This window comes from Gopherus flavomarginatus, chromosome 10 (genome assembly GCF_025201925.1).
Source record: "Gopherus flavomarginatus isolate rGopFla2 chromosome 10, rGopFla2.mat.asm, whole genome shotgun sequence".
NCBI lineage: Eukaryota > Metazoa > Chordata > Testudines > Testudinidae > Gopherus > Gopherus flavomarginatus.
Window position 1 is genome coordinate 2,280,954 of NC_066626.1, and position 23,559 is coordinate 2,304,512.

At 47.2% G+C, this 23,559-nt stretch overlaps 1 protein-coding gene and 1 long non-coding RNA gene across 3 annotated transcripts in view; one reads left to right on the plus strand and one right to left on the minus strand.

Moving 5' to 3' along the window:
• Positions 1-23,559, minus strand: part of LOC127058945 (uncharacterized) — an 88,738-nt gene that overhangs the window by 14,885 nt on the left and 50,294 nt on the right. The gene's annotated exons all lie outside the window — the stretch shown is intronic.
• The window catches only part of SH3BP4 (SH3 domain binding protein 4), a 159,571-nt gene continuing 150,816 nt past the window's right edge, over positions 14,805-23,559 (plus strand). Inside the window, exon 1 of one of the 2 annotated variants that reach the window (XM_050969405.1) lies at positions 14,805-14,860. The gene's annotated coding sequence lies outside the window, so the exon portion shown is untranslated. The remainder of the gene's footprint in view (positions 14,861-23,559) is intronic. The other variant, XM_050969403.1, reaches the window with a different exon arrangement.

Here is a 23,559-nt window from a genome sequence, read left to right on the forward strand (position 1 = left end):
GGATTGGCCTAGAAGTCCATTGTGTGCATCTCTTCTGTCACAGTGTTCATGGGCAATGTTCATTTTGCATAGATTTGCCATTTGGCAGTTCAGCGGACATCATCTCAAATTTATTGGACTAGAGGGAAAAGCATACACTCCCACACTTCAGTGAGTAGCCAAGTGGACATTTCCCTTCACCTTGGGGTACTGCTCTAGAAATCTCAAAAAAGTGCATCAAACTATTGGATTTCCCGTTAGCCACTTTACTTGGTGGAAATCTTGTGTAATGTATATAATGCAGAGCTGGGATTGGAATCAAAAATGATGGCTGTACAAGCAGAGGAGGAACTCACCTCCACAGGAGAGCGTTGTGTTGGACACTACATTTTTCCTGTTTTCATGACAGTCCAGCGTAATCTCATTCAGAAAACGAAGCAGAAAAATCTGTTTGGGGAGCTTGGCAGAAGGAGGATGACTCTTTGGTTGCACACTGGGAATAAATCAAAGATTGTTCCTTATTAACTTTTGTGGGTCAATGTTTTTTCAATGAGACATGACATACATGGTTTGTTCATTCAGTGTATGCTGGCTGTAAAGCTTAGCCACTTGCTGAAGCAATATTTGAACAAACCAATCTATATTGACACAGTATCAGCAATACTAATGGCACATCTGCCCTGGAGCGGGAAGGTGAGGAGCCATCCATGGTAGTGTTGGTGGAGCTGGTGTGCTAAACACAGCGCAAGCAGCCAGCCACCTGAGTACATATGCAGTGCCTCAGAAGGGATCTTGCTTGGGGTAAGGAGCCTCTCCTGCCACTTGTGTCACCACAGCATTTTGATTTGTAGCATGTTAGCTCCATACGAACAAGCATAGCTGTGTCTCTTTGAGCTGGGATTGCACCCCCAGCTCAAAGGCTAGATGTACCACTAAAAGACTCCCCATGCATCCCACAGCCCAAACTTGGATGCTCAGAATGGCTATGCTCTTTTTGCTCAGAGCCCAAAGCTCAGCCCCAGATGGCCACCTGGGCTAGCCAGGGGATTTATTCAGCATGATTCATATCCTGGTCTGAGCTGCCTTGGGTGCACGGGTGGACAGGCAGGAGGAATCTGGGCTGGGTATCATGGAAAACTGATGTGCATGAGTTCTCCCTCCTCAGGACTGCTCTGCAAGTCTTTGATAGAGGGAGGAGATGCTGCTTTGTCAGCCTGACGTTTTCTCTGAATGGGTTAACCCACCACAAAGGCCCCATGGGTGCCTGCTGGATCTGCAAGGCCCCCAAAGCTATGGAAAGTGCACTGCTTCAGCCTCTCTGTTTTTTGGTTCCCGCTAGTTCATATTTAAACATGGAAAAAACATTCACGAAGGCCAGGCCAGATGCTGCTTGTCTGCCACCATAATGCAAATGTGACTCACACCGGCCACCTCCATTCTGCTGCCATTAAAAGCCCAGGGGAACTTTGCCACTGGCTGCAGTGGAGGAACAGGCTTTGTCTTAGTGAATGGTGCTCTTAAAAGGGGTCAATAAAGCAGCAAATTGCACAGTGTGTCCCAGCGTTTACCAGGGCAGTCATTGATCTGCTGGGACACGTAATGAATTTCCACGAAGGGGAAGATCAGCCTGGTTGGAATAGATTCCTTAGGAAGTGAAGTCGATGAGAGTTTTGTCATTAACGTCTACAGGGCCAGGGTTTTGCCACAGATACATAGTTGTGACTGTCTGGTGTGTGTATGGCTTTATGAACTCGGTGCCGGTGCTGCACAGCCACAGAGCCATTAATGCAAAACAGTGAGCATCTTTCTGCACTCTACCTTCAAGTGTTTGGATGGTATTTTCAAAAGTGTTTGGATGGTATTTTCAAAAGTGTTTGGGTGGTATTTCCAGAAGCGCTCAGCACTGAAATCAATGGAGGCAGAGGTCTGTCACTAATAAGAGCTTTTGAAAACCCACCCTTTGTACCCAGTGATTGTGATGAAGTGGGACTGTTCTTAATGTTTCCTCTGAATACTGTAGGGGTGCCTCAGTTTCCCCTATGCGTTTCTTAAGTCTCTAGGTGGTGGGATAACGGGGTGTAACTGTTGAAAAGCAAAGGGCTGACACCCTGTCTCCTGGCAACTAATGGCTGGGGCCTTCCCCCCTGCAAGGTGATAACTAAAGGTGTTGGAGAACAAAGGAATCGGGTGACCTCCTGGCCCGGGAAAAGAACAAAGCCCAGAGGAAGAAGGGCTAGAGAGTGAGTCATTTTGGGAGCTGGCTGGTTACACGGAGAGAGTGCAGACATGGGTTTCTGGCTCACTGTCCCCCAAAATGGACCTGGCTGAGGGGTCCTGTTCTCTGTACCTACAGGGTTTGTTTTAGACCGTGTTCCTGTATCTAATAAACCTCTGTTTTACTGGCTGGCTAAGAGTCATGTCTGACTGCAAAGTGAGGGTGCAGGACGCTCTGGTTTCCCCAGGACCCTGCCTGGGCAGACTCGCTGTGGGAAGCGCACAGAGGGGCAGAGGATGCTGAATGCTCCAAAGGTCAGACCCAGGAAGGTGGAAGCCATGTGAGCTTCTTGCCCTGGAGCCAGTCTGCTCACAGAGAGGAGACTTCACCAGAGTCCTGATTGGCTTCGTAGGGAGCAATTCCAGAGCATCACCCGGGGACTCTGTGACCAGGGGCGGCTCTAGGCATTTTGCCGCCCCAAGCACGGCAGGCAGGCTGCCTTCGGCGGCTTGCCTGCAGAGGGTCCGCTGGTCCCGCGGCTTCAGCAGACCTCCCGCAGGCGTACCTGTAGAGGGTCTGCCGAAGCTGCAGGACCAGCTCACCCTCCGCAGGCACGCCTGCAGGAGGTCCTCCGAAACCGCGGGACCAGCGGACCCTTCTCAGGCAAGCCGCTGAAGGCAGCCTGCCTGCCGCCTTCGCGGAGACTGGCAGAGCACCCCCAGTAGCTTGCTGCCCCAAGCATGCGCTTGGCATGCTGGTGCCTGGAGCCACCCCTGTCCGTGACAGTGATGCTGTAGCGCCTTAAAATATTTAGCCCTATCCAAACCTAATGTCTTTGGAGTCCTCTGTTCCAATTGTTAACTGCATTTTCAGAAATGGCATCAGAACCTCCAGCCAGGATAAGAAAGGGGCAAGTGTGCTCTTATGAATAACAGGCATAGCTCAGTAAAACTGGCTTCTTCCTAATTAATACTTAGGTTAAATGAAGGCAATGTAAAGGATTTAATCTATTTTCCATTCAATGTATTAAGAAGTTCTGCTTAACTAATTGATAGGCACCACGGGAAAACAGTGTTATAGAAAATCTTCAATGAACTTTAGGTTGGTGTTCCTCTGAGCTTGTTTTCAGTTTCTTACAAACGCATGGCCTTGTTATAGCATCCTGTTTGAGCCTAATTGCTCCAAAGTATCACTTCCTGAAGTGTTCCCCACATGGGAAATGAAAACAACATGGTTCCAAAGGTTCTAAAACTGGGAGGCAGTGTACGGAAATTGAACTAGTCCAGGAGTCTATGTCTTTTGGATTCTAGTGCTGAAACACCTGTTTCCTGACATTATTGCTCAATAGTATGGCGATTGTTGTTCCATATCTGTCAAGGTTAAGCACCACTGAAAAGTGTCCTCAGAAAGGAAGGACGTGAAGTTGGAAGCCAGGCAAAGCAGAACAGATACTGTTAGCACACATTCTGCCTTCTGATCTGGCTAACAGGCTCTTGGGTAGGAAGGGCTGCATGACAGCACCACGGGAAGACACGGAACTCAGGAGGAAGGGCTCATCTGGTGTAACTGCTTTCCAGGTAAGTGTAGCCCACACTAATGGACTGGTCCAACAGCCATTGACCTCAATGGAAGCTTTTCACTTGGCTTCAGTGGACTTTGGAGCAGGCCCCAAGAGAGTGTGGTTCTTAAATGGACCACAGAGGAGGATAAGAGTCTACTACAACTACATGTGACAGGGCTTGCTTCTTTATCTCAAGCAATTGATACTCACATTGTTAGTACTGAAGGTTGCAGCTTCTAACCCCTCTCAAGGCCCAGGCAAGGTCTTATACAAGCTCTTTTGCACATGGCTGCCCATAACAGCAACAGAAGCAGAATCAAGCCACAGCCTCTTGGCGGTTTATGGCCCCGCTAATTTTCAGATTGATTCAGGTAATAACTATACAGCACTGTGGCCATTACAAGTGTGGCACCCGACTGTGGTTTGATATTTTCCTTTAATGTTACTAAATAGTCAGAGCCCTTGGCTAATGCCCCAAATCCTGTGTTTGCAAAGGACGGTTGTAATAACGGCGCTATCCACAAGCGGCAACACATGACATCAGCCTTTCACAACAAACAGAATAACAGCTAAAGTATGTTCGTAGATGAGAGAAATGTATGAAATACACAAAGTTCTGGTGGCATGCTGTACACAGGTGTCTGCCAGAAATTCCACATCCAAGCAGGGCAAATGCAAGGCTGAGTTTGCCAGCTCTGATTCTAGCTCCAAACAATGCAATGAGACCCAGGCTTATAGTGCATCAGATGACCAATCCAGCACTGATACTTATTTATGCCCACTGTGCAACAGCAGGAGTGATCCGTGTGGACTGCTGTGTTGGGGGCTGCATTGGCCAGAATATGGGTGTATATTTATACTGCCTTTGCCTCTATCTATAGGTTATGACACGGCACCTAAAATAGCTTTGCAGACCTGCTCAGCCTAGCTGGTCAGTAGTCTTTGGTGGATAATTTAATTATTTTAAATTAAATAGCTTAGTTAAATTTTAATTTAAGAGTGACTTTACATTTTACTGGGTTCATTAAAGTAAACTCTGGTTTACCATAGTAAATCTCCACAAATCTAATTCACAAAGTTCTTTAACTGAAACACCCTTACCCCCATACATCAGTTTCACAGAGGAAAATTCATATGTTGAGCCACATTTGGCCAATAAACTACTACATTGCCAGTCTGACCTTCCAATGATCCAAAGAGGCCAACCTGGAAGAATCATTAAGCATTGTCATGTAAATCCCCAGGCAGGTACATGGGGCTAGATTCGCCACTTGGCTACATTCACCTGCACTGTTGGAGTGGTGGGAACTGTCCAGAAAAGGCCATTGGAGGATTTCCTATAGATAGAGGGTCTCTCCATTGGTGTATAGTTGCGTTATGCATCAGCTACCCCCTGGCCTTGACACAGGAGATGTGTTGGGGGCAGGGGAGACTGTGATGGGGCGTGGAGAAGTGGAGTTCTACTGTGCCGACCCTCTGCTGCTGTAAGATCACTTAGACACTGTACAACAGAGGTGTAAATTACCACTTCTCCTCCACAGCTCTAATTTATGCCAGTAGTGGGTGGTGCAGAATTCGAGAGCTGCAGTTGGCTCCTTACAGCTGCCCATGCTCCTGTGGTTGAGAGGAGCTCAGATGCAGTTAGAGAACTGAGCTTGAGCTATTTGACAAAAAAACAAAAAAAAAGCCCAGGATATTTGGCTCTATTCAAGTATTATACACCAAAAACCTAGCCCCACATGACTGGTTTCAATAAGGGAACATCGTGAGCTAGCTGTGGGGAAGTTTGCTTTGATAAATCCAAATCTATAAGCCAGACATTGTAAACTACCTCTTATATTAACTTTGCACTGTTTACATAGTTCATTTAATTAACAATCAGCATATGATGTGCCAAAAACTACTGATCAGCTGGGCTATTTGAGGTGTCTTGTCTCAGCCACTTGTTTGGCAATGCACAGAATTGGTTTAACTATTGTCTTGTTTCACTATTCACTCCAGCTAAAGTGGGATGGGAAAACTTTTTGGCCCAAGAGCCACATCTGGGTATGGAAATTGTATGGTGGGCCATGAATGCTCATGAAATTGGAGGTTGGGGTGTAGGAGGGGGTGAAGGCTCTGGCTGGGGGAGTGGGCTTTGTGGTGGGGCCAAAAATGAGGAGTTCAGGGTGCGGGAGGGGGATCAGGGCTGGGGCACAGGGTTGGGGTGTGTGAGAGTGAGGGCTCCGGTTGGCTTTAGACAAAGACCTGCGCTCTCATTGGTCAACTACTTCTGCTTGAATCCTCATTGCTTTTACCGAGCAACACACAGTGGCAGTCTATTAAAAATGCAAATGACCTCTAAGAGATGGCTTTATTGTATATACCGTTGTTGCTCTCCCAGAACGATGACACCTGTGCAGATCGCTCAGACTAAGAAACACTCTACATTGAAGGGCCCTGACTCTCATTTACACTCAGGCCCCTTTACAGGCTCTGGAAGCTTTTTGCTTCTCCTCAATTAACCTGTCTTCCCCCAAATCCCTCAGGATGGTGCTGTTCTCCCCCACATATTCCAGCACAAGCTGGACAGGTCAGACATGGTAAGAATTGTGCCTCCACCACTGCAGGATATTAAATGTGTGTTTTTTTACTATTAGTCTCCATGTAGTAGAAGAGGTCCTGAGACTTGAGGCTTTGCGTCAGAGGCCAGGTATGAGGTACTAAAGTAGTAATCTACACTTTGCTGATCTGAAGCAAAGTCAGGCTGTGAGCAAGAGGTAGGCCCTGCTCACAGAATCTGGCAAGAACAGGGCTGATATTGCAGAAATACACATTCCTAAGTAGTGCTAAGCACAAGAATATATATGTAAACAAGGGTTCCAGATCCACAATGGTATTTAGACTCCTAACTTCTATTGATTTCAGTGCAGATCTGGGCCAAAGTACCTTTCTACCACTCCTTCAGGGACACTGACCATATTAAGAAATCCCCAGATACCTAAACGTTTTCTATCAGGGGGTGCAGAATCCCATTTTATCCTATAGATTTTGGACTATGTAGGTATGCAAATATGCGAGAATATGAGAACATAAGAACGGTCATACCGGGTCAAACCAAAGGTCCATCTAGCCCAGTATCTGTCTACCGACAGTGACCAATGCCAGGTGCCCCAGAGGGAGTGAACTTAACAGGCAGTGATCAAGAGATCTCTCTCCTGCCATCCATCTCCATCCTCTGACAAACAGAGGCTAGAGACACCATTCCTTACACATCCTGGCTAATAGCCATTTATGGACTTAACCACGATAATTTATCCAGTTCTCTTTTAAATGCTGTTATAGTCCTAGCTGTCACAACCTCCTCAGGTAAGGAGTTCCACAAGTTGACTGCGCTGCGTGAAGAAGAACTTCCTTTTATTTGTTTAAAACCTGCCGTCCATTAATTTCATTTGGTGACCCCTAGTTCTTGTATTATGGGAATAAGTAAATAACTTCTCCTTATCCACTTTCTCTGCATCACTCATGATTTTATATACCTCTATCATATCCTCCCTTAGTCTCCTCTTTTCCAAGCTGAAGAGTCCTAGCCTCTTTAATCTCTCCTCATATGAGACCCTCTCCAAACTCCTAATCATTTTAGTTGCCCTTTTCTGAACCTTTTCTAGTGCCAGTATATCTTTTTTGAGGTGAGGACACCACATCTGTACACAGTATTCAAGATATGGGAGTACCATGGATTTATATAATGGCAATAATATATTCTAAGTCTTATTTTCTATCCTCTTTTTAACGATTCCTAACATCCTGTTTGCTTTTTTGACTATCTCTGCGCACTGCGTGGACATCTTCAGAGAACTGTCCACGATGACGCCAAGATCTTTTTCCTATTAGTTGTAGCTAAATTAGCCCCCATCATATTGTATGTGTAGTTGGGGTTATTTTTTCCAATGTGCATTACTTTACATTTATCCACATTAAATTTCATTTGCCATTTTGTTGCCCAATCACTTAGTTGTGTGAGATCTTTCTGAACTTCTTCACAGTCTGCTTTGGTCTTAACTATTTTGAGCAGTTTAGTATCATCTGCAAACTTTGCCACCTCACTGTTTACCCCTTTCTCCAGATCATTTATGAATAAATTGAATACATTCCAAGAACGTGTTGGATAATCTGTGCCCTGCTGTGTTATTTTCCCAACAGATGTCTGAGTAGTTGAAGTCCCCCATCACCACCAAGTCCTGTGCGTTGGATGATTTTGTTAGTTATTTAAACAAAACCTCATCCAGCTCTTCTTTCTGGTTAGGTGGTCTGTAATAGACCCCTACCATGATATCACCCTTGTTTTTTACCCCTTTTATCCTTACCCAGAGACTTTCAGCAAGTCTGTCTCCTATTTCCATTTCAACCTCAGTCCAAGTGTACATGTTTTTAATATAAAAGGCAACCTCTCCTCCCTTTTTTTCCCTGCCTGTCCTTCCTGAGCAAGCTGCTGTACCATTCTATACCAATATTCCAGTCTTACATATTCCCACCAGGTCTCTGTGATGCCAACTATGTCATATTTGTGTTTATTTACTAGCATTTTGAGTTCTTCCTGCTTATTCCCCATATTTCTTGTATTAGTATACGGACTTCTAAGATACTGATTTGATTCTCCCCACCCCCTCAGTTCTGTCTTCTCTCCTTTATCCCTGCTATAACAGTTTTTGGCCCAGGTACACACCTATCCTGGTTCTTTGGCACGTGGCTGTATGAGTGATGTCACCATAGTAAGGAAGCATTCTTTTAGTAGAGTACTATAAACAATGCTAATTATCTCGTTTTCTCTTCCATTTGACAAGGATCATATTTCCTCCCTGACAGAGCTGTGGTTTCCTACTACAGGAACAACCTTTTGGAGTCACGTTTGAAATCTCTGAAGCTACAGCTGGTTCTCGGCTTGTCTTTGCAATTCTGATTTCCTTCCTTACTTTGGGCAGCATCTTCCTGCTCCTGTTGACAGAGTTATTTATTTATTTTTCTATTTCTCGGTTCTAAGTTCTTTCTACTTTTATTTTCCTAAGTGCCTGTCATAAACAGATAGTTAAGGGTTAATGTCTCTTTTACCTGTAAAGGGTTAAGAAGCTCAGTAAACCTGGCTGACACCTGACCAGAGGACTAATGAGGGGACAAGATACTTTCAGATCTTGGTGGAGGGAAGTCTTTGTTTGTGCTCTTTGTTTTGGGGGTTGTTCGCTCTTGGGGCTAAGAGGGACCAGACGTCAATCCAGGCTCTCTAAATCTTTCTGAATCAGTCTCTCATGTTTCAAACTTGTAAGTAACAGCCAGGCAAGGCGTGTTAGTCTTATTTTTGTTTTCTCAACTTGTAAATGTTCCTTTTTGCTGAGAGGATTTTACCTCTGTTTGCTGTAACTTTGAACCTAAGGCTAGAAGGGGTTCCTCTGGGCTATATGAATCTGATTACCCTGTAAAGTATTTTCCATCCTGATTTTACAAGATGATTTTTATCTTTCTTCCTTTAATTAAAAGTTTTTTCTTTTAAGAACCTGATTGATTTTTCCTTGTTTTAAGATTCAAGGGGATTGGATCTGGACTCACCAGAAATTGGTGGGAGAAAGGAGGGGGAGATGGTTACATTCTCCTTGTGTTAAGATCCAAGGGGTTGGATTGGTGTTCACCAGGAACTTGGTGAAAAAGCCTCTCAAGGCTGCCCAGGGAGGGGAAGGGTTTGGGGGGACAGGAAGTGTTCCAGACACTGGAATTCTGGATGGTGGCAGTGTTACCAGATCTAAGCTAGTAATTAAGCTTAGAAGGGTCCATGCAGGTCCCCACATCTGTACCCTAAAGTTCAGAGTGGGGGAGGAACCTTGACAGTGCCCCACTGTCTTTTTGGAATGCACTCAACATTTCTCCCTTGCATTTGCCATCGTAGCATTGTATATTTCAATGATCCTGGTGTAATGGCTCTGGTGTATAGATCCATTACACCAGAAGGAAGGCTTTCATGTGTTTGGACATTCTGATTCTTTTAGCTTTTCTGTCATACAGAAGTAGCTAATTTGGAACAGTTAATTACAGCCTAGGTAGCTCTATTTGGTTTTCAGCCTCAATTAAGCATGGTTACATTTTCCTTGCTACCCTAATGGCTCTATAAATTCTAATTTGCTTAGACTGCTCTTAATCATTACCTGAATCTAAGTCTCTTGAAGGAAGCAAAATCACCTTGGCTCTGTATAAAATGTGTCTAGTATCTAATATTTCATTTACCTTTGTAGTTTTAACTATGGGAGAGATTTTTCTCTCTGCTACCTGCTAAAATACTTCCAGGATAGGATCCTGGGAAGTACTGAGTATTCTGGCTCTGATCCTGCAAAGCACCTAAGATCACGCTTAATAGTATAAGTACATGAGTAGTCCCACAGACTTTACAAGTACTTAAAGTTAAGCATGGTTTTAAATGCTTTACTGGATCACGGCCAGAGGACTCAAGATTGAGCTTTTGCTCCCCAACTATAGCTTATTTTAGAAAAGTATCAAGGAACGCTGGGTACTTTGAAGGCAATCTACAATGGAAAAAGGGGACTTGTGCCCATGTTTGTTTCTTTGTAAGAACATAAGAATGGCCTCAAAAAATTAGTTAGGTCTCAAAAAATCATGGCTTTAAAAATCATGAGGCTTTAAAAGTTATGAGGCTTAAAAACCAAACCAAACCATACATTTGCTTTCTTTTATTAGTATTTGCCTGTTGGTGTTGGAACATGCAGGGTTCATGTTTTCAAGCTTTTCTCTGAAGCCATGAAGGCGAGAAACTTATTTTTATTTTTGAATGAAAGCTGACTTTCTCCCATAATCCCAGGAGTTTGGGCTTTAAGAAAAACAACAAGCTGACAATGCTGCCACTGACAGTATAAAGGGGCCTTGAAGTGGGAATATATTACATGTACGCTCACTTTCAGGCCCTATTACCCTGCTGGCGCACCATAAAGAAGCCTTAATGTAAAGGCGGCTCTGCCACTCTATTTGTGTTTAATGCAAATGACTTGAAAAAACCAGCTGGAAGAAATGCTATTTTAGGGGTCACATGCTGCATTGTAGCCATGTCCCTGTGATCTCCCAGCTGAATCTTTTAAAGATAATTTCAGGTGTTAATCTTTGCCTCCCCAATCAACCTGACCACAGAATGAGCTTTCTAAGCCTCCGTAGGATCCCTTTTGGATATATGAACCTGGTTAAATTTGACTTCAAACCTCACAGCTTTGAAAGAATGGGAGCAGATCAGGAAGACAGTAACTTTGTTGTCAACTCTCATGTTTTAACCATGAGTTTCATGATATTTGGTGTTTTCCTTAAATCCCTGATGGAATTAGGTGATTATGTGAGAACCTCAGCTTTCATTTTTTCTAGCCCCCAGGGTTGCAGAGGAATGCTTGACTTGCAACCTGACTGTGACTCTAACAGCTCAGAAAACAGAAGGTAAACAAACAGAAACCCAAATTTATTATTTCTGGACATCTCATGATTTTTGAGCCTAGCTTGTGATTTTTGTCATTTTAAACTGCTTGGGATTAGCAATACTGTGCTAAGAGGGTGGATCCAGGCAGCCTGGCTATCAAGGTCAGCCAAGAAGTTACCTTAAATTTAGCCCTCATAGCAGAGGGTAAGTTTCCAGTAATCAAAATGCCTCTGCAATCCTAACGTAAAGTGTAGACAGATTTCAGACTCAACAGATAGTGGGGGGTGGGAGGAAGGGCAGGAGCATCAACGTCCGAATCAGCTCTAGCAGACACCCATCATGTACTGGGAGTAGAAAGCTACAGATGTTGAAAAGAGTTCCAATTCAGTACGTAACTCCTGGCTCTCCCTGATGGAATGGAAAATCCCTATCTGAAAAGTGCTTTCTGAACAGATCCCAAAACCAGTGGGGCTAAAGATAAAGGAGAATAAATTCAAAATAGATACAGCCCACCTGGTGCTAAATGCAGATGCAAATTGACATACATGCCCAAAGCGCAGTTAGGTGCCTATAAAACTTAAGGGACAATCAACCTGATTGAGATGCAGTATGGCCTAATGGACAGAGCACTGGATTAGCAGTCAGAAGACCTGCCATTGACCTGCTCTGTGACTTTGGGCAACAGGGCTGGCTTTAGGAAGCGTGGGGCCCGATTCGAACAGTTTCGACAGGGCACCAGCAGGGATGACTTAAAAAACCAAAAAACATAAAAAAACATGTGGGGCTTGTACTCACCGGGTGGCGCTCCTAGTCTTCGGCTGCGGGTCCTTCACCTGCCACCGAAGTGCTGCTGATGACCCGGAGCGAGTGAAGACCCAGAGCGCTGTCGGGTGAGTAAAAATTCAAAAGGAACCTCTAGCCAGAGAAGGGATTCTCGGCCACTTGCCCCACCCCCCGGTGGCTCTGCCACTGGGAGCGGGGCCCTCTTAGGCGCGGGGCCCGATTCGGGGGAATTGGTGGAATTGGCCTAAAGCCGGCCCTGTTGAGCAAGACTCTTTCCCTCCCACTCTTTGCCTGCCTTGTCTATTTAGATTGTAAACTCCAGGTTATTATGTGTTCCACAGTGCCTAACACACGAGAGCCCTGAGCCCACCTGGTGTTACTGCAACACAAATAATGACTAATAACAATATGGTCCTGATATTCACGATGATTAAACCTGACATCTGACCAAGATAGTTTGGGTTAAACTAGGATTTTAGCTCTCAATCAAGGATGCATCTTGAGTAACCGGCGCACCCACCCTCCGAAGTCTGAATGTCCTAATTCAGCTTTTGCCATGATCCGGTGTGTTAAATAGCAAACACACTAATCTTTGTCACAGTTCTTGGAGAGGTCTTTCTGCAGGAAACATACAAGGAGATCATATTGCCGGGGAAAGCAGAGCTGGGGTAGAGGCACACCTCATGGGTGGTCCCAGCCTCTGGTAGATCCCCGATCTCAAGGCCAGACCTGCTGCTCCTCCCCAGAAGGAGGGAATACCTTACTCCTGAAAAGTTGGAAGTATTTTCCTCCATCTGGCCCACTATTTTTAATCCTAGTATTATGATTGTATTTGTCTTGTTCAATGGCATAATGTCTCCATGGCCTATAATGTGCAGGGAGTCAGACTAGAGTATCTAGTGGTCTTTTCTGGCCTTAAAAGGCATGGATCTTTCCAGGCAAATAAAAGACAAAGGGCCAGATTGTGCAATCCTGGGATTAAAGACAGAATAACTCCAGGGACTTGTGTTTATATTGCTTCTAAGGACCAAACATGAAACTGCCCCAGGGCTGTGGATACAAATCAGATAAGTGCACCCACAGCTACTTTGCAACACAAAAGGAAGCCATTTGATTTTATATATGGAAGCTCTTAAACACAAGGGCTCATGTGTCTCCTGAATACAACTCATCAAATTGATTTTGGACATTACAGCAACTGTACAGTCATTCTTCAGTGTAGCTGCTATCTCTCATGACAAGTTAAGACCAGGGAAGTAACATGAGGGCAGTTGAGCAAACTTGGTAGTGAGGACACACCCACAGCAAGAGACAGTCCCTGCTAACCTCCCAGATCCACCAAGAAAACATTTTGAATGTGAACACCACAGTTCTCCTTTTAATACCATCTTTTAAATTTAGAAACCAAGACAGCAGCCTTGTTCCAGAGGTTCACATGCTCCTGGCATTTCCATGAACTAATTTTCATCAAGGTACCCTCTGCGACATAAATATTAGGAAGGGCCATTTGCAGAGGAAATACTTTTGTTACTAATAAATGCTGGGAAATGAAAAGATCTGCACCAGCACTGCTAGAATAGAGAGGTGTTTTCAGCATGGTAAGAGGGGGTGATGGTCTCTGAATGTTTACCAGCCAGTCCCAGAGAGAAGCCAGACTGCCACTCAGAGTTGCACGCAAAAATTTAACTAAAGTTGTGATTCTCTTTGGGAAGGGAAGTGGTTGGTTTTTGTCTCCTATGAAAATAATTGATGAAAACTTTGAATTTTTTTAGGGGTTCATTGCAAGTGTGCAAGTGCAAACTACACATATGGAGCCAGCTTTTAACCAGTGTATGTGTGTCCATAAAGGGGTTTGAACTGGTTTAACTACATTGGTTATTAGACCATTTTAAGTAAAATGAGTGCAACTGCTACATGTAGACAAGCCCACACTCTGCTCCCTGATGCCCTCTTGTGAGAGGTGGGGGTGGGGGAGGAAAGTAATCTGTTCTGCCCCTCGCAAAGCTCGCTGGCCCCGCTGTGCCGGCTGTCACACCGATGTGGACAGAACCACTTCTCAGCCTTGCTCCCATCCTCCTAACCTGGTGCTCCTGTTCCCCACCCACACCCTGGTGATGCAAGAAGGGGGGGAGTAAAGTATTGGTCCCTTACTAGGCAGATGAACAGGCCAAAAAATTACCCATCCATTTAATTAACCAAAAGCATTTGTAAGCCAGGAACATGTTCATAAAAGGGTTTATGCACATGCATCTGAAGAAGTGGGTATTCACCCCCGAAAGCTCATGCTCCAAAAAGTCTGTTAGTCTATAAGGTGCCCCAGCATTCTTTGCTGCTTTTATAAAAGGGTTTGCGTCTTTTGAGGGTTTTTTTTTAATAAAATATTTTTGCTTCTCCCCCTAATATTGTTCCCTCTTCCTCCTTCCATTTTCCTGTTGGAAAAAGTGGGGAAAGGTTACTGTGTCCTCTCCCTTGTGCACGGTTCCCCTAGCCTCTCACTTGCACGGGAGCTCATGCATGCCATGGTCCATTGTCTTCTCCCATGCATTGCACGGGGGCTTCTGTGTACAGTCCTCCCCTTCCTTTCCGTGTCCTCCCCGTTACAGCGGGGCTCGCCCGACTCCCCATTCCCGCCCCTTCCCCTCCGGCTCCCACCGCCTACCGAGCGCAAAACCTCCCCGCCTGGCTCTGGCGCGGGGAGTTCTCCCCCACCGCACACGTGGGCATCGCTCCGCCCCCGGCCGTGCGAGTGACCGCCGCTGGCACCGCCCTCTGCCTGCCCCGCCCGTGACATCAGCGCGGCTCGCCTGGCGGCCGGAGCGGGGCTGCTGCTCCCCCGGGCCGGGCACCGTGCGCCGCGGCCATCGCAGGGAGCAGCGCGCGCCTCCGGGTAAGGCGGGGCGCCCGGCCCGATTCGCATCGCGCTCAGGGCGGGTGTAAACGGGGAGCAAGCGGCTGGAGTCAGGGCAGCTGGCGGGCTGTAAATGGGGAGTAACGCGGGATGCAGGCTGGTGTAAACGGCCGGTGGAGTGCTCTGGAGTCAGGGCAGCTGGTGGGCTGTAAGTGGGGAGTAAGGCGGGAGTGCAGGCTGGTGTAAACGGGCAGTGGAGTGCTCTGGAGTCAGGGCAGCTGGCGGGCTGTAAGTGGGGAGTAAGGCGGGATGCAGGCTGGTGTAAACGGGCAGTGGAGTGCTCTGGAGTCAGGGCAGCTGGCGGGCTGTAAGTGGGGAGTAACGCGGGATGCAGGCTGGTGTAAACGGGCAGTGGAGTGCTCTGGAGTCAGGGCAGCTGGCGGGCTGTAAGTGGGGAGTAAGGCGGGAGTGCAGGCTGGTGTAAACGGGCAGTGGAGTGCTCTGGAGTCAGGGCAGCTGGCGGGCTGTAAGTGGGGAGTAAGGCGGGATGCAGGCTGGTGTAAACGGGCAGTGGAGTGCTCTGGAGTCAGGGCAGCTGGCGGGCTGTAAGTGGGGAGTAAGGCGGGAGTGCAGGCTGGTGTAAACGGGCAGTGGAGTGCTCTGGAGTCAGGGCAGCTGGTGGGCTGTAAGTGGGGAGTAACGCTGGAGTGCAGGCTGGTGTAAACGGGCAGTGGAGTGCTCTGGAGTCAGGGCAGCTGGCGGGCTGTAAGTGGGGAGTAACGCGGGAGTGCAGGCTGGTGTAAACGGGCAGTGGAGTGCTCTGGAGTCAGGGCAGCTGGCGGGCTGTAAGTGGGGAGTAAGGCGGGAGTGCAGGCTGGTGTAAACGGGCAGTGGAGTGCTCTGGAGTCAGGGCAGCTGGTGGGCTGTAAGTGGGGAGTAAGGCGGGAGTGCAGGCTGGTGTAAACGGGCGGTGGAGTGCTCTGGAGTCGGGGCAGCTGGTGGGCTGTAAGTGGGGAGTAACGCGGGATGCAGGCTGGTGTAAACGGGTGGTGGAGTGCTCTGGAGTCGGGGCAGCTGGCGGGCTGTAAGTGGGGAGTAAGGCGGGAGTGCAGGCTGGTGTAAACGGGCAGTGGAGTGCTCTGGAGTCAGGGCAGCTGGTGGGCTGTAAGTGGGGAGTAACGCGGGAGTGCAGGCTGGTGTAAACTGGCGGTGGAGTGCTCTGGAGTCAGGGCAGCTGCTGGGCTCTAAGTGGGGAGTAACGCGGGAGTGCAGGCTGGTGTAAACGGGCAGTGGAGTGCTCTGGAGTCAGGGCAGCTGGTGGGCTGTAAGTGGGGAGTAACGCGGGAGTGCAGGCTGGTGTAAACGGGCAGTGGAGTGCTCTGGAGTCAGGGCAGCTGGTGGGCTGTAAGTGGGGAACAAACTCCAGGAGAGTCCGGGCTAGTGTAAAAGGGGGGTGGGGGTAGTGCTGCTGCTGTGGAATGAATGGGGACTGAAATCCCTGGAGACCAGGCTGGTGTAAACAGGGAGGTGGCTTAGTGCACTCCCCCCCGCCCCAGGCTGTCACCTAGCAGGGAGTGGGGCTCTCTGCGGTGGTGTCTCTGGGAGGGTCAAACTCTGGGCTTGTCTACATCAGAAAGTTGCAGCGCTGGTGAGGGAGTTACAGCGCTGCAACTTAGGAGGTGTACACATCTGCAGGGCACCACCAGCGCTGCAACTCCCTGTTTGCAGCGCTGGCCGTACTCCCGTTCTGTCTCGGGTGTAGAGGATCCAGCGCTGGTGATCCAGCGCTGGTAATCAAGTATAGTCACTTACCAGCGCTTTTCTTGACCTCCGTGGAATAAGCAGGTATCCCAGCATACCTGAGGAAGCCTCTGGTAATCAAGCTGGTCTCCTTCCCCGGCTTGCTCTCGCGTTCCCCGAACCCCGAGCAAGCAGGTCTCCTTCCCTGAGGTTTGCTGGGTGGTTCCGGGAAGGCGAGAGCAAACCGGGGAAGGAGACCAGCTTCGCCGCGGTTTGCTCTCGCGTTCCGCGAACCACCCTGCAAACCGCAGGGAAGGAGACCTGCTTGTTCGGGGAACGCGAGAGCAAACCGCGGCGAAGCTGGTCTCCTTCCCCGGTTTGCTCTCGCGTTCGCCGAACCCCCGAGCAAGCAGGTCTCCTTCCCTGCGGTTTGCAGGGTGGTTCGCGGAACGCGAGAGCAAACCGCGGCGAAGCTGGTCTCCTTCCCCGGTTTGCTCTCGCGTTCGCCGAACCCCCGAGCAAGCAGGTCTCCTTCCCTGCGGTTTGCAGGGTGGTTCGCGGAACGCGAGAGCAAACCGCGGCGAAGCTGGTCTCCTTCCCCGGTTTGCTCTCGCCTTCCCCAAAACCCCTTGAAGCCGCCCAATAGCGCTGCAGTGTGGCCACATCTAACACCACTTGCAGCGCTGGTTGCTGTAAGTGTGGCCACTCTGCAGCGCTGGCCCTATACAGCTGTACTAATACAGCTGTAACAACCAGCGCTGCAAAATTTTAGATGTAGACATGGCCTCTGTTTTGTTCCATCCCCCAGTCTCCTGTCATGTGAAGCTTGTTTCGGGGCTTTAGCAAGTGAAACCTAGATAGGGTGACTAGACAGCAAGCGTGAAAAATCAGGACAGGGGGTTGGGGGGTAATAGGAGTCTATACAAGAAAAAGATCCGAAAATTGGGACATCTGGTCACCTTAAACCCGAAGGGGGTGGGGGTGGGTGTCACCTGGGTTTGGGGGCTTCCTGGGGGAGCACTGTGTTCTCTACCATCAAAGTTCCCCTTTCCTGTACCCTACAGTGGCTTGTCCATGTTTTAAATGAGTTTTAGTTCCTGGTCATTTGTGGGCACAGGGGTGGGTCTCCTCTTGGCATCTCCTGCCAGTCTCTGAGCTCAGGGACAGGATCTTTACTTAAAGGGGGATTTGGGAGGTAATTTGTACTGTGATGGACTTTATTACTGTCATGGAGAGTCAGGGGAGGGGAGTGGCTGCATCTAAACCCCTGCCTGTTTTCTGGGCTTCACAGCTGAAATCTTCATTGGGGAAGGAGATGGGATGAGTTTTCCCAGGCTCTGCTTGAGCTAAACCTGCATGTGGAAGTAGGGAAATCATAGAATATCAGGGTTGGAAGGGACCTCAGGAGGTATCTAGTCCAACCCCCTGCTCAAAGCAGGACCAATCCCCAGACAGACTTTTGCCTTACATCCCTCAATGGCCCCCTCAAGGATTGAGCTCACAACCCTGAGTTTAGCAGGCCAATGCTCAAACCACTGAGCTCTTCCCCCGTACTGCCAAAGAGTAATGCAGCAGCATATTCAACTTTTGTCGCTGGTTAGCTGTGGTTTGCTTCAGTACGCGATATCACTGTGTTCCTGGTTATGTTCTACTTCATGTCATAAAAATAAGGAGAACTAAGTTCATTGCTATCCCCTGTTTAAAGGGGGAAATCAGTTCAGCTGATAGCTTTTTGAGTGAGGCAGTGAACCCAAGTGGGGCAGGGCAGAAACTTAGCTCATTGACATAGTTTCACTGAAATCAAATCCATTTACATCCGTGAGGATCTGCTGATGGGTCTCTAAAACGTAGTTTGTTTCTTTATAAAAGGCAGTTTCTCTGTTCAGAGGTTTGCTTTGTTTTGGAACTCTTGGATGGAAGGGAGCTCTTGAATTTTCAAAGGATGATTTGTTTAGCTGTTCACAGCCTGTGTGATGTAACAACACCTTTTTACAGGAATGGCATGGCATAAATATACTCTTAAATCCTTCAATCTCTTGTCAAATTAAATGGCAGTGCATGGAGACAGAAACTGTATTAGGGCTTGGCTACACTCAAAACCCCAAAGCGCTGCCGTGGGAGCGCTCCCACGGCAGCGCTTTGAAGTGCAAGTGTGGTCGCGGCGCCAGCGCTGGGAGAGAGCTCTCTCAGCGCTGCAGGTACTCCACCTCCCCATGGGGATTAGCTCACAGCTCCCAGCGCTGCAGCACTGTTTACACTGGCGCTTTACAGCGCTGTATCTTGCTGTGCTCAGGGGGGTGTTTTTTCACACCCCTGAGTGAGAAAGTTGCAGCCCTGTAAAGCGCCAGTGTAGCCAAGGCCTCAGGCTGTTATTGAGGTTCTTCGTATTTTCTTAGGAAACACAAGTTTTAAGTTGCCTCCAAAATTGGGCTTTGGAGCTGTGCTCCAGCTCCAGGCAAAAACCTGCAGCTCCACTGCTCTGGAGTTGCTCCAAGCTCCAACTCTGGGCTCCGCTCCGAAGTCCTGCTCCAAAGCGTGCGTTTGTGTGAAGGAAATGTAAAAACGTTAGTTTTCAGATAGGGAAAAGAGGTTTCTCATACTTGTGGAATATTGTGTTTCTGAAGGACCTAAAGCTTCTGTAGGAGTGCTGGAATCTTAAACCATCCCAGTTGCTAGTTGACACCATACAGATGGCGTGTGTGTGTGAGATCTTCCTTAACAACTACTGTCATAACCTTTATTGACGAGTAACTTAACTCCGCCAAACTTCTACTGTATATAACGGAGGAAGCTCTTTCCACTAGTTCTCTAAAACACTTGTGCAATCCTCCAACAGGAAAGTGAGCCTGCTTTGGTACATAGTCAGTTCTACAGATCTGTGTCTTTTAGAAAATTAAGCTAGGTTTTTAACATACATTGTAAAATGATGATAGTTCTGTGTGGAAGGTCCCTTAGTATTCATCTCCTGTGACTAACCCTTTGTAGCTAAGGGGTACTTTACAAATATTGATAAACAGTCTAACCCCAAAAAGAGAGGGGCAGTGCTGCACAGTGTATGGAGCACAGGACTGGGAATCAGGAGCTGGCCTGCTATGTGACGTTGGGCAAGTCATTTCACGTCTGTGACTCTCCCTGCCAGGATGACTGCCTTGTCTGTTTTAAACTGAAACATCGTAGCAGCAGGGACTCTGTCCCAGTTTGTACATAGCACTGTGGGGCTTCAGTCTCAGTTGGGGTTTTGAGGTGCTGCTGTTACACACACAGCCCTGGCTGGGATGATTTTGTTGGGGATTGGTTCTGCTTTGAGCAGGGGTTTGGACTATATGACCTCCTGAGATCTCTTCCAACCCTGATGTTCTGTGATTCTATAGTAATAAAAAGTTGGCATTGAGTAAAAGCCCTAAAATGACTCGGGTTATTTTTGCACTTTGCATTTCTGAACAGACAAAGCAAGTTCCAAGTGTCTGAGAGCCAGACACTATTGTATAAAAACTGTCTCACTGCTCCCACATACTGTCCATCCTGTTAAGAAACCCCAACCTCTTGTCAAGACAAAACTTCCTGTTATCACTCCTTTAGTCAAATAGGGCCTAGTCACACTTTACATCAGATCCCACTGACATGGGAAGCCGCTAAGATTGTTGCCAGGCCCATAATCATATGCTATTTGTGACTAATAATTGCATCTAGATCTCTTTTGGTATCAATCGGATTACAGGAAACACTGACTAGGAGAGACCCTTGAATAACAAAAGATGGTGCCATAGTTCTTTCTAAAATGCAATGTGGATTTGGAAAAAGTGCCTGTCCTCTTTAATGATGGCACTGACCCTTGTTATGTCTTACATCTGAACAGTTCAGGCTTAAGATTGAGAGGGTGGGTCTGATTTCTTGCTTATCTCACAGTGATTCAGTATTGTGACATCTCCAGTATTCCTGCTTTCTAGGCTGTTGCACTGAATGTGTACGACCTGATTCTGCAGGACCTGTGTTAGCCTGGGAAATGGAGCCTCACCTGTAGTTTGATTTGGTAGTGATGTTTCAGAGGTGAATAAATAACAGATCCTAAATGTGGAGTCGGATGGTGTGGGTGGAGCTCTGTCCTTCTCAGAAATTTGGGATGCACATTTGGAAGTTACCTTGGAAGCTTCGCCTGATCCAGGAATTTGGAAACTTTAAAAAATGGTTTGAAGACTTAGGTTTATTTCCACTCCTCTCCCTTGTTTCTTAGAACTTGATCTATTAAAACACTAAATTTAAAAATGTCATCCATAGAAGGGGAGCAGAAAGCCCCCTGAGAACCGTGGACAATATATTTCATAAGGGTTCCTGGAATAGCAGAGAGATGCCTACAGCTGTTCATCTGATGGCATTCCCTTCTTGCTCCTTAATTCCCTCCATGACTGGGGGCTTTGCATTGAATTGCTGGGTATTCATGTTGCAAGCAGTGGGAGTTTTGTATTCAAGATCCAAAGCAAACAGTCAACACAGGGACAAAGTGGGAACTGCTGAATTTTGTCATCAGAGCCTGAAGTTCTTGCCTGTCAGGGTATGCTGCCTGGCTACTCCTGCACTGGGCTTTGGGTGAGGGGAAAGGGGTGAGTGGGTGATCTGTGGATTAGGGATAGAGGGAGAGGGTGAGTAGGATTTACCATAGAGAGGTTACATGTTGTTGTGGTTATTTATCTAGCATCCAGACTAGCGCTAATTGCTTTACCGATAAGTAGAATAGACACAATCTCTCCGCTGAAGAGCTCACTCTAAGGCAGGGGTCGGCAACCTTTCAGAAGTGCTGTGCCAAGTCTTCATTTAGTCACTCTAATTTAAGGTTTTGCGTGCCACTGATACGTTTTAATGTTTTTAGGAGGTCTCTTTCTATAGATCTATAATAACTAAACTGTTGTTGCATGTAAAGTAAATAAGGTTTTTAAAATGTTTAAGAAGCTTCATTTAAAATTAAATTAAAATGCAGAGCCCCCTGGACCAGTGGCCAGGACCCAGGCAGTGTGAGTGCCACTGAAAATCAGCTTGCGTGCTGTCTTTGGCACACGTGCCATAGGTTGCCTATCCCTGCTCTAAGGGCCTGCACTGGAGCCCGCTGGAATTCTTCAATTCGCTTTGGTTCCTATCCTAAATACAGCCATGACCTGAGCAGCCCCGGAAAGAATGAGCTGCAATAATATGGCTGTGGGATTCAGTACATTTTTATGCCTATTTCTTGATGCTCCTATTATACATTAAATATGATATGTGCGCACTGCGCAGCCACCTTCCATGTTTCTGCTGACCCGCTTCAGTGAAGCAGGAGTTCCACTTCTGTCTGGACCAGAGCTCCCATACGGGGACTCTCTCTGATGACCATCCTTTAGATTCCCATGGCAGTGTGGAGTGGGCGGGGATGGCTCTTCCCCTAACAAAGAGGGGTTTGTATAAGGACAGGCTAATTTTCCCCACCGCCCATGTTTTCTGATGTGATGCTCCCAGTACCGGCACAATGAGCCAGACTTCCCTCGTGATGCAGTGAGTCTGTCCTCATTGGCTTGGCTGTTGTTCTTTCTGTGTGGCAGGGTGTCACGCAGTGCGGTAGATGTGTGGACGACACTCCATGCGTTGCTTGAAATATAACTTGCTGGCTAAATGTATTGGCAAAATGAGAGCCCAGCCCTGCAGTATCTGACATTAATCCTCCTGTTTCCTCCTCAAGAACAGAACCTCCCTGGAATCCAACCCTCAAGCCAGAGCCTGTAAGAGTAGGTTGTCCCCATGAAGCAGAAACGCTGGTCTAGGAGACAGGCTTGCACAATACCCTGACAGTTGATTAAATGCAGGTTCTGTCTGAGGTAATCTCTGCCAGCTGGGTGAGGCTTACCTGTTGTGGGTGATAATCAGCTACCAAAATAAACATGTCTCCAAAGCACCATTCTTAAAGATGTAAGTTAATGCTTCTGTTGCCCTCACCTGTCAGCTGTTTGACTGTTGCTTAGATTTAAGATTTTCTGCTCCTTCATCCTTTTTGTTTGTATTGTGGTGGTTAGATCATGTTAACAGAGGGCTTCGATACATGTGGTGAGAGAACATCCTTCTGGATTAGTGCAGGTTTTGAGTTATAATTTTATTGCTTTAGTTCTTCACCCAGGCCAGCAGTCACCTAACCGTCTGTGTAATGTCACTAGTACTGCTTGTGTAAATCCAGTCATGTGCATTAGATCCAGCTCAATAGGGCACTTAGATCTAAGCAGGTGAGTAGGCCAGTTGGGTGAAATCCTGGCTCTGCAAAAGTAAATGGCAAAACAGTTATTGGTTGCACTGGGTCAGGTTTTGGCTCGTTGATGCCAGTGGGACAGCTCACCTGCCCAAAGCTTCGTGTGTGCACAAGTATCTTGTTTGAGGGTTTGCAGGACGTTATATGGGGCCACATCTTCTGTTCGTGTAAACTACCGTAGCTCTGGTGAAGTCCAGTGGAGCTGTGCCAGTTTAAGGACTGGTTCCTGAGCTTGAGTAATCTCTCCGATGTATGTGTAGAGGTTGAAGTAGCAGCCTAGCATTGTCTTCCCAAAGAAACTTTTCTCTTAGCAAAATTACTTATGATGCTGAACAGTGGTTTGACCCCTTGATAAGTTGGACAAGGTGGGTGAGGTAATGTATGATATTTACCTCACCCAGCTTGTCTTATGTACCAACATAGCTACAGCATCCTTGAGAGGTTTTAATTCTTGGCCTGTTGACAGCTAAACTTCCTCTGTTTGCTGCTAAATCTTCTTTGTTTGTTTTAGACAAAGTGCACAATTGATGCAACTGGAGGGCCGAGAGCTCACTTTCAGAATTTTTGTTGTATTCTGGGTTGCACGCAGAAGGACTCTGTACAGTGTATGGGGACTGCTTCAAAGCTAATGGGTGTCTGACATCCACTGACCAGTGGGTTACAATAGCATGCTCGCTGTGCCTCTTCCAAAATGGATACTAATCTCTTACTGTTCTCATCTTGAGAGCCTAGCTCC